The sequence below is a fragment of the Achroia grisella genome, unplaced genomic scaffold (assembly GCF_030625045.1).
Source record: "Achroia grisella isolate CSIRO2021 unplaced genomic scaffold, CSIRO_AGI_Agris_v1 utg1419, whole genome shotgun sequence".
NCBI classification, from domain to species: Eukaryota; Metazoa; Arthropoda; class Insecta; order Lepidoptera; family Pyralidae; genus Achroia; species Achroia grisella.
In genome coordinates, this window is record NW_026712630.1 from 897290 (window position 1) to 907066 (window position 9777).

The window sequence follows — 9777 nt, forward strand, 5'->3', positions numbered from 1 at the left end:
GCTCCGCAGTGGTGGATACGCATTTTTTTTTTTCATTTTTATCATTGTTTTTGGTATATGTGTTTATATATATATTATTTTCATTTGTTTGATTTTCTTGTTCGCTTTTTTTTATTATCTTTTTTTTTTTCTTAATGGTTTGTACTGTATTTATTATTTATGTTATAATATGTTATGTATATGTTATAATAATTTATATGCGGCTGTGAGCATCGTCATTGTTGTGTTGTGATGTGTGATAGTTATAAATATACATATAACATAATACAATACAAAATAATATAATAAACTTACATATACATACACATATATGAATATATATACAATCACAAAAAGTGATATTTTATATTAATAACCAGCGACTTCGTCTGCGTGGAATTTAAGTTTATTTTAATAAAACAAAATAATTTTCTAAAAGTAGCCTAAGTTACTCCTTGTTACATCAGCTACCTGCCAAAAAAAGTCTCGTCAAAATCGATCCAGCCATTTTGGAGATTAAACGGAACAAACAGACAGACAGACAGACAAAAATTGTAAAAAATGTTATTTAGGTGTATGTACCGTATTTATATTCATATGCATGTAGTAAAAAACTGTTATTTCAATATTACAAACAGACACTCCAATTTTGTTTATATGTATAGATGTCTACACAGTTATCAACAATAAACACATATCTTATCTTAAAGATTATTTCTATTTTCTATTTCTTAGTCATTTTTGGTTATTTTCGGCACTGCTTTTTCGAATTACGTCCTTTTTTATCGCAAATATGATTTGCAGTTGTTATCTTATTTTTTTTAAATATCGTTACTATTCTTATACTAGCTACTCACCACGACTTCACACGGATGTACATGTATTATACATATAAACCTTCCTCTAGAATCACTCTATCTATTAAAAAAAACCGCATCAAAATCCGTTGCGTAGTTTTAAAGATATAAGCATACATAGGGACGGACAGACAGCGACAGCGATTTTATTTTATACTAGCTTTTGCCCGCGGCTTCGCTCGTGTTAATTTATCCCCTTAGGGGTGGAATTTATCAAAATCCTTTCTTAGAGGATGCCTACGTCATAGTAGCTTTATGTATGCAAAGTCTCAGCCCGATCGGTTTAAAATTGACAAAGATTCATACTAAGTTTCACTTGATTAATTTTAAATAGTTTTGGAGTTCAAAACATCCTGAAGAGAGTTTATAGAAGAGCGAGGTATATTAAAGAAGACTTGGGGACGTTGTTCTGCTCAGTAATGCTATTTACTAAGTTTTCGGACCAACTAACAACCTCCTATTGAAATATGCATAAAATACAAGTGGTCACTCTGAAACAGCAACAGTACAGTCTCAGGTTGACCTCCACGTAGTGCCTCTGGAAATCATCGTGGTCAATTTCTGGTGAACTCATCACAATTTTAACTAACCGTACACCGTTGGCGCTGGTGAGTAACCCTGTACATTTTTATATATTAAAGATGGGGATGCTTGGTGCAAAATTTTATTTAATATTAATTATTATACATTACGTATAAATATTAGCCAAGTTTAATTTCTGTTGTTGCTGTTGATTTTAAAGAAGCAATGTATAGCGTGACATAGAGTCTTAAATTAGCAGTTATACTACTTGGCAATATTCTTACCACATTTAAACACAGAAATGCGCCACTTGCCAAATCTAATTAAGTTTTCGGACAAACTAAACCTATAGAATTAAGCATAGAAAATTTTCAATCAAATCATTACAGCCGTATAATTGGAGTAGGGTGATATTTTTATGAATAAATAAAAATCATTTTGCATTTACTTATTGCATTTACGGAATCCTAAACCACACACATTGTATACTGATAAGTAGAACATACTGCATTTATTTTAGAATGATAGTAGGTTTTGCGCGCAGTAAAATTTTAGCAAGACGATACACAAGACAATGATAACGCTGTTTGTAATATTTATAACTATTATAGCTTTATACTACTACAATACTAGAACCTTCAAATATTGGAAGAAGAGAGGCGTCAAACATGACAAGCCAATTGTCTTCTTCGGAAATAACATTGATGGATTCCTTCTACGCAAAAGCAAAGTGCAACTCACAAAAACAAAAAATATCCCAACGAAAAAGTAGTCGGTTTCTACAGAGGAACAAGGCCAGAGTTGATAATCAGGGATCCGGAGCTGGTGAAACGTGTGCTTGTTACTGACTTTGGTTACTTTTTTTACCGTGGATTTGTGCCAAATAGGAACGTAATCGAACCGGTTCTACGCAATTTGTTTTCGGCTGAAGGAGACTTGTGGAAGATGTTGAGGGTACGTATGAGCCCAGCATTCAGCAGCAGTAAATTAAAAGGCATGTTTCCGTTGATTGTGGAGCGTGCTTTGAAACTGCAGTCGCGGATCCAAGAAGTTATTTCCACTGGGAAAAGTACGGATTCAAGAGAGTTGATGGCGAGGTATGCCACAGACTTCATTGGTGCCTGTGGTTTTGGATTAGATTCGGATAGTCTCAACGAGGAAAATTCTGATTTCCGAAAACTTGGACGCAAAATATATACACCTGGTCCAGTGGATGCTATTGTCGCAGTCTTGAAGGATATGTTCCCAGAGTTATGTAAAGATCTAAAGTTCTTTTCCAGACTTGAAGCAGAAGCACAAACTTTAGCACTTGATATTCAAAAGGCTAGAAATTATGAACCAATTGGCCGAAATGATTTCGTTGATATGATGCTTGCTATAAAAAAGCAAGGTGCCATAGAAATTGAGTCCATTGAAAAAACTAAACCGGACGGAACCTCCGAAGTAGTGTCAATACAGTTTGACGATGATATTTTTATGGCACAGTTAATAGTTTTCTTCGCAGCTGGATTTGAAACATCATCAGCTTCTTCCAGTATGACGTTACATTATTTGGCTTATCATCCAGAAGAACAAACAAAAGTTCACGAAGATATTGACAGAGTTTTAAATAAATATGATAACAAACTATGTTACGATGCACTAAAAGAAATGACGTACTTGGAAATGGCGTTTAAAGAAGCAATGCGGTTATTTCCACCTCTTGGCTACGTCTCCAGACAGTGTTCTAAGAATTATGTTTTTGAAGAATTGGGTTTGATTTTAGAAAAAGACATTAACGTTATGATTCCAATTGAGGGTTTACAGAATGATCCTAAATACTGGGACAATCCTGAAGAGTTTCGGCCACAGAGGTTTCATCCAGACAACGAGAAGTACATTAAAGATGTATATTTGCCTTTCGGTATTGGTCCAAGATATTGTGTCGGTATGTGAAAGAAATTATATTTGTTGCTTGATTATGTTGAAGAAGTCACTTATACTATCGCATAAAATTTATACAAAGATGAACTATTTATCTATAATAATATAGTTAAATATTTAGTTTATATAAAAAATGTTCACGATGTGCAAACATAATGTAAGCATAATTCTAAAATTTATAGTACCTATGACTTTTATATTACTTTTTATTTTATTCGACATTAGCAGTGCAGTTTTAGATAAATTACTCTTTTTTATATTACAATATATGCCATATATATGTAATAATCTATAATGCTGATATGCCTCTAGCATTGCCATTCCTAAGAACCATTACATCATGTTTCCATACTTTGATTATACAATGGCCATTACTATTACTGTATTTCAAATTCAAATTCAAAATATCTTTATTCGTGTAAAGTCTATTACAGACTCTTGTGATATATCAAATCTATCGACAGTTCGGAATGATTTTGAGATGAGAAGAACTGATAAGAAATTCAGCTCGTATTCAATAGTATAATAGTAATAATATCCAACAACCTTTTTTTATCCGATGATAATGGATTGGTACACCCGTCTACGCTAACAGTATACGCTATCGGAGCATCAGTGGAGGATGATAGGATGACTATAAGATCAGGTCCATTAGCATATCTTGAAAAAATCACCAGAAATCACGATGGTTTCCAGGGAGAGGGACCACGTGGATATCAACTTGGCTTACATTGCTAGCGATGGAGTAAAAAGTTCATATTTATAACAACCCGTTTCCTCCCGTTCAACTTCTTTCGTTTCAACGGCAACTAAATATATTTTCCCCAGAACGTTGCGATGACTTTTGCGTATTCTGTCACACCTCTTAAAATGTAAATGTAAATTGGAGTCCAGTCTCCGGAATTAGCCTTTCATTTGGACCGTTGTGCGTGTAGAGCCAGACTACTAAAGTAGCCAGCCAATCTCTTCCCAAACGCGCAGTCTCCTGATATCTTCACAGACTTCACGGAGTGACCTCACCGTTCCGATGATTTATTTTCGTTGTGTGGCCACTGCAAGCACTCCAGGATTACTTGAACCACCATTTCTTCAGCTTCAAAGCAGCCACGACAAAGGGGACTGTCTGTAGCATATATTGTGTAGAAGTGTTTGTTTAAGGGACAATGGCCCGTTATTATGGCCCATCATTATTGTAAGGTTATGTCTATCTAGATTCAGTAGGCGTTTTGTTAGTCGATGGTTTGTTTTTGGAATTGCCACTTTTGATTGTTTGCAATCAGTGGCTAGATTCCATCTTTGGTTTTGTGTCTCGGTGGATCTCTGGCGAATCCAGGTGCGAAATTGTGATAAGGGTATTGGTAAAAACGGGAGGGAGCCTGCAACTACCATTCAGATGTTAGGCACAAAGGACAGGTCAATAGATGTGCCATAGTCTGGCATGGCGTTACTAACAACGTATTAATAAATGTTTCTTCCTTTAAAATTACAACAATAACCTACATTTACTCGTTGATAACCTACGTCATCTAGCGTTTTAACCTTAACACCGCTTTCCGATGTTCGTAGGTTCGATTCCGTGCACTGTGTAAACATTTGTGTTCATGAGTATGTTTGTTTGCATCCGTCTGGTTTTTTTCTATATCTATTATGAATGTATTTATATCTATTGTTTATCAGTGTACAGAATATCAGCGCTGCAGATTTATCTGTAGCTTTATGCTGAGTTGGTTACCTATTCACCTTTGCGGCACATAAAGCTGCCTCCATTTCTTTTATTTGTACACTAGCTGTACCCGCGACTTCGTCCGCGTGGAATTTAACAAAAGTACATTAGGAGAATGTTTCTAAAATAAAAGTTAGGCTACTTTTATTTTAGAATAATTCTCCTAATTAACTTCGTTACTCCTTATTACATCAGCTACCTGTCAATAAAAGTTTCGTGAAAATCGGTCCAGCCATTTTCAGAGATAGGCCGGAACAAACAGACAGACAGACAGACAGACAAAAATTGTAAAAAATGTTATTTTGTTGTATGTACCGTATTTATATTCATATGCATGTAGTAAAAAACGTTTATTTCAATATTACAAACAGACACTCCAATTTTATTTATATATACGTATAGATCATTGTTTTCTGTACCTCAATTATGTGTTGGTAATTGGTAAATACAGAATCTATCTACTCATATAAGATCTACATGTTTTACATTTGCAGGAAGTCGTCTTGGTCTCATACAAGCTATGGCCGGCCTGACTGCAGTCCTGTCCAAGTTCAGAGTGGAACCAGCCCCAGACTCTGTATATCACCCTGTGATAAACCCAAGGTCTGAAATAGCCCAGGGTATAGTCGGAGGTTTACCACTTATGTTCTATGAAAGAAACTGAAATAATAAGTATCTATAAGCTTGAAATATGCAGTTTTATTATCCTACTGACAAACTTTCTCGACTAACATACTCACAATCTATCGCGTTTATTATAGTAAGAAAGATAGGACCAAGATCCTTGGCACTGAGACATGGCATCTTACCTCATAGGAATGACAACGCATTAGTGGTAGCAAGGACATGAAATAGAAAAATAAATAGAAACAGAAACAGAGACAGAAACAGAAATACAAATAATATTTCTTCAAATAAACTTAGTACAATAACGTTTGAATAGTCACATTTTTTGATTCAATCACTCATTAGGAATGCAGACTCATCACAAGAAGAACGAGCAAGAAACTTGCGTGTTACTTAACAGTATGTTCATATATAAAGACGACGACGACGGTAAGGGGTGACCCCTTACCGTCAACTTGTTTGTCATTTGAATTTGGTATATATATATTATTTTATATATAAAATTCTCGTGTCACAGTTTTCGTTCCCATACTCCTCCGAAACGGCTTGACCGATTCTCATGAAATTTTGTGAGCGTATTGAGTAGGTCTGAGAATCGGCCAACATCTATTTTTCATCCCCCTAAATGTTAGGGGTAGTCCACCCCTAATTTTTATTTTATTTTAAGGCAAAACAACGTTTGCCGGACAGCTAGTACATATATAAAAATGAATTGCTGTTCGTTAGTCTCGCCAAAATTCGAGAACGACTGAACCGATTTGGCTAATTTTAGTCTTCAAATATTCGTGGAAGTCCAGGGAAGGTTTAAACTGTGGTAAAATATGAAGAAATTACATGTAAAGTAGCAAAAACAATTTTATTTTCCTATACAAACTGCTGATACTTGTCATGCCCAATTTACACTTAGCCCGAGTGGGCAGGAAAGTGAACAGCGCGAGAGTGTAAACACGAGTGGAAACACTTCCCATGCCATTGGCGCTGCCACTCGCGCTGCCCGGCGCTCCCTCGATTGTCGGTTTTCGTGCGCGAGTCAAAGGACTGGCAGCGCGAGTGGCAGCGTGTTTTTACATTCAGCCCTCTCGCTCAGTTGTCGCCCGGCAGTATTTCCGGCAGCGCGAGTGGCAGGGGAAGCGGCTGAATGTAAACGTAGCATCAAACAGGGTGCGTTCAGAAATTTATTGCGTAACTAAACTTCAAAAAACCTTTGACATATTTAAGTTTGAGACGAAACGGAGTTAGCGGAGTCAACTAGTATACATATATATTTTATGGTTGATAATGGAATAGTGCTTCTGCCTGCGCGGGTTACACTGGCGGTTTACACTGGCGGGGCACCAGTGGAGGATGTTAAGATGGTCATGATGTCAGGTTAAGTAGCCCATCGCAACAACAATCAAACAAATTCACCAAGAATTTATCACGATGATTTCCAGGGGGATCCGCGTGGAAGTCAACCTGACATGGTATATCGCTAACAATGGAGTCAACAGTCCAGTCATTATTAACAATCCGCTTCCCCCTGGTTTCCAGAGGTTACCGCGTGGAGGTCAAACTGACACGGTACGTTGCTAGCACTGGAGTCCACATTATATATAGTTCCCGCCACAATATCATCATTACATAGTATAAAACAAAGTCGCTGTCGCTGTCTGTCCGTCTGTATGCTTAAATCTTTAAAACTACGCAACGGATTTTGAAGCGGTTTTTTTAATAGATAGAGTGATTCAAGAGGAAGGTTTATATATATAATACATGTACATCCGGGCGATGCCGGGGCGAGTAGCTAGTATAGGTACTAGTAATGGAGTCAACAGTCCACATTGCTAACAATCTCCTTTCCTCCCGCTGGAGAAGATTAACCATAGTCAATCATCATCCTGGTGGTTAATCCTGATGTCAGGGTCAGGGCGTCCCCAAATAAATGGGACAAAGGTCAGGCATGAGAAAAAAAAGTAAATAACACTAATTATAGTAACGCCTACTTGAACTAGATATGATACTTTTTTATAATTAACATTTTTGCTATTTAAATTTATCAGGCTTTAAGAAGTTGTAATATAACTCGCAGAACTACCTGCATTTTACAAAACTAAAACTTTGTTTATTTTTCGGACTACTCTAATGCTGTTGGCTGCAGCTGGCCTTTACAGCTTCACCGGACGATAGAAGACAAGTGCAGATGGCACTCCAAACTAGAGGACTTATGGAGCGGCTGAAGGCAACTCCCGCCTGACATATACGACTTTAGAATAGAATAGAATAGAATAGAAAATCATTTATTCAAATAAACTTCAAACCCTTTTGAACAGTCATAACAATTTATTTTTTATCTACCACTCGTTCGGAAAGCTGTCTTATCACAAGAAGAACGAGCAAGAAACTTGTGTGTTGCTCTTTTAAATAATCCTTGTAGGTTTACATTTACAAGTCGAAACGTGTGAATACAAACTACCAACCAGCACTATCTTTTTGGGTCAAATATAAATATACAATAAGATTAAATCAGTCGTAGTGATAAGAGCAGACCAGTCCCTACAAGCAGCACTCGTTCACGAGTATGACGGTTGAGCCGAGCCAATCGACGAGTACCCTGACAGTCGAAGATATACGTCGTTATTTGGGTATAATGAATTTTTATTGTTACTAAAGTGCATAATGTCGTAAATTTTACAGTTTACTTTTATAATTTTGTTTTGTGCGTAATATATATTTTTTTTCAAGGGGGAATATCTATGGGACACAGTAACCTAGATACATTAAAATAATAATTGCATTTAATAAATTAAAAAAAAATATTTATTAAAAAGAGTAACACAAAATTCTTATTAATATACGACAAAATATTAAGTTGAGTTTTAAGCGAGTTAATGTAAATAAACAAACGTGTATGAGGCTCCTTGTAGGCTATTAATACGACTTACGAAACTACTATACTATGTACTAAACTACTATATTATGTACTAGTAGTAGTAGTACATAATATAGTAGTAGTTTCGTCTTCGTCCGCGTGGAATTTAACTTTATTTTTCTAAAAGTAGCCTAAGTTACTCCTTATTACATCATAATCAAAACAAGTCCAAGAAAGAAAATCGGTCCAGCCATTTCAGAGATTAGCCGGAACAAACAGACAGACAGACAAAAATTGTAAAAATTATTATTTTGGTGTATGTACTGTATTTATATTCATATGCATATAGTAAAAAACGGTTATTTAAATATTACAAACAGACACTCCAGTTTTACTTATATATATAGTTTATAATCACCGGTTAGGACTTTAAAGTGCCAAGAGGTAAGAAACAAACAAGCATAAAAACATACCCTTCTTCTATTCTAAAAATCTTCTGTACTAACATCATACTTTGTTCAGTAGTGGACATCTTCCAGACTGAAATGATGATGATCTAAATATTTAGATTCATCATCGTCCATTATATATAACTCAAAGGTGACTGACATAGTGATCTATCAACGCACAGCCCAAACCACTGGACGGATCGGGCTGAAATTTGGTATGCAAGTAGATGTTATGACGTAGGCATCCACTAAGAGGATTTTGATAAATTCCACCCCTAAGGGGATAAAATTCCACCCCTAAGGGAATAAAGTTTGTATAAATAATAATAATAGTAATCACAGGTCAATTCACACAGCGCCATCTAGTCCCAAGTTAAGCTAGCTAAAGCTTGTGTTATGGGTACTAGATAACTGATACAAATAAATAGATTCTTTTTTCGTAAATACATACATATTATACATAGAAAATACCCAGACCGATACAGACAATCATACTCGTGAATACAAATGTTTGTGCCGTGCGAGGAATCGAACCCGCGACCATTGGACGTAAAGCGGTGTGCTGAACCGCGATACCACCGAGGTCGTCTTTTTAGATTTTCGACTGATTGAACTGAAATTAAAGATTGCAGCTACTATGATGAAGACGTTTTTTTTACACACGCTAATATTATAAATGTGAAAGTAACTCTGTCTGTCTGTCTGTCTCGCTTTCACACCAAAACTACTGAACCGATTTAAATGAAATTTGGTACACAGATAGTCTAGACCCTGAGAAAGGACATAGGTTACTTTTTAATGCGAAAATAGGGTTGTAAGGGGTTGAAATTGGGGATGAAAGATTGTATG

The 9777-nt window shown here is 36.0% G+C and overlaps 1 pseudogene; it reads left to right on the forward strand.

Moving 5' to 3' along the window:
* The first annotated feature begins 1932 nt into the window (after positions 1 to 1932).
* On the forward strand, positions 1933 to 5669 carry LOC131855429 (cytochrome P450 6B6-like; annotated as a pseudogene).
* The last annotated feature ends 4108 nt before the right edge of the window (positions 5670 to 9777 follow it).